The following is a 2,151-nucleotide window of genomic DNA, read 5'->3' as shown; positions in this document are numbered from 1 at the left end:
TATGATCTTGTTTCATTTTCTTACAGATGGATATCCAGTTATGCCAGCACCATTTGTTAAAGAGGCTGCTTTTCCTCATATAATGGACTTTGGCCCTTTGTCAAATATCAGCTGCTCATAGATGGATGGATTTATGTCTGAGTTCTCGATTCTGTTCCTTTGGTCTATGTGTCTGTTGTTGTACCACTACCAGGCTGTTTTGACTACCATAGCTGTATAAATACGTTCTAAGATCAAGTAGCGTGAGGCCTCCCACTTTGTTCTTCTTCTTCAGTAATGCTTTACTTACCTGGGGTCTCTTCCCTTTCCATATAAAGTTGGTGATTTGTTTCTTCATCTTGTTAAAGAATGCTGTCAGAATTTGAATTTAGATTGCTCTGTATCTGTAGATCGTTTTGGGTAGTATTGATATTTTCACAATGTTGAGTGTTCCTATCCATGACCATGGTATGTTTTTCCACTTATTTAGGTCTCTTTTGGTTTCTTGCAGTAGTGTCTTGTAGTTTCCTTTGTATAGGTCTTTTACATCTCTGGTTAGGTTTATTCCTAAGTACTTTATCTTCTTGGGGGCTATTGTAAATGGTATTGATTTGGTGATTTCCTTTTTGAAGTTCTCTTTGTTGGTGTAGAGGACTTCAACTGACTTTTGTATGTTAATCTTTTATCCTGCTACTTTGCTGAAATACTCTATTGGTTCAGGCAGCTTTCCTGTGGATTCTTTGGGGTTTTCTGTGTATAAGATCATATCATCTGCAAATAGGGATAGTTTCACCTCTTCTTTACCAATTTGGTTGCCTTTTATTTCTTTTTCTTGCCTTATTGCCCTAACTAGAACTTCCAGCATGATGTTGAATAAGAGTTGTGATCCTCTGGACACCCTTGTAACTCAGTACTGAAGTCACTCCTGAGGTTCACCTTTCAGTCAAAGATTAGACAGGCCCATAAAACAAACAATAATACATGTACCTCAGTCATATATACAAGACTAAATGGGCACATCAGCCCAGGGGCAAGGATGAGAAGGCAAGAAGGGACAGGAAAGCTGGACGAATGGAAATGAGGAACCCAAGGTCGAGAAGGCGAGAGTGGTGACACGTCACGGGGTTGGCAACAAATGTCACAAAACAATATGTGTATTAATTGTTCAATGAGAAACTAATTTGCTGTGTAAACCTTCATCTAAAGCACAATTGAAAAAAAAAAAAGAGTGGTGATAAAGGGCATCCTTATCCGGTTCCTGTTCTCAAAGGAAATGCTTTCAGTCTCTCTCCATTTAGGATGATGTTGGCTGTTGGTTTTGTGTAAATTCCCTTTATTATGTCGAGGAATTTCCCTTCTAGCACTATTTTGCTGAGAGTTTTTATCAGGAATGGATGTCAGACTTTGTCAAATGCCTTTTCTTCATCAATTGATATGATCATGTGTCTTAGTTATCTAGTGTTGCTATAACAGAAATACCACAAGTGGATGGCTTTAACAAAGAGAAATTTATTCTCTCACAGTCTAGAAGACTACAAGTCCAAATTCAGAATACCACCTTCTCTCTCTCTGTTGGCTCTAGAGGAAGGTCCTTGTCATCAATCTTCGCCTGGTCTGGGAGCTTCTCCACACAGGAACCATGGGTCCAAAAGACACACTTTGCTCCCGGTGCTGCTTTCTTGGTGGTATGAGGTCCCCACATCTCTCTGCTGTGTTCTCTCTTTTATATCTCAAAAGAGATTGGCTTAACACACAACCCAATCTTGTAGATTGAGTCCTGCCTCATTAACATAACTTCTGCTAATTCCACCTCGTTAACATCATAGAGGTAGGATTTACAACACATAGGACAATCACATCAGATGACAAAATGGTGGACAGCCACACAATACTGGAAATCATGGCCTAGCCACGTTGACACACATTTTTGGGAGACATAATTCAATCCGTAACATCATGTGATTCCTTTATTTATGTGGTGAATTATGTTGATTGATTTTCTAATGTTGAACCATCCCGGCATACCTGATATGAATCCTACTTGGTCATGATGTATTGGTTTTTGATATGCTATTGAATTCTGTTGGCTAGAATTTTGTTGCGAATTTTTGCCTCTATGCTCATGAGATATATTGGTCTGTAGTTTTCTTTTTTTGTGGTGTCTTTGCCTGG

The sequence above is a fragment of the Elephas maximus genome, chromosome X (assembly GCF_024166365.1).
Source record: "Elephas maximus indicus isolate mEleMax1 chromosome X, mEleMax1 primary haplotype, whole genome shotgun sequence".
Taxonomy (NCBI): domain Eukaryota; kingdom Metazoa; phylum Chordata; class Mammalia; order Proboscidea; family Elephantidae; genus Elephas; species Elephas maximus.
Note: the sequence above shows the minus strand (reverse complement) of the source record.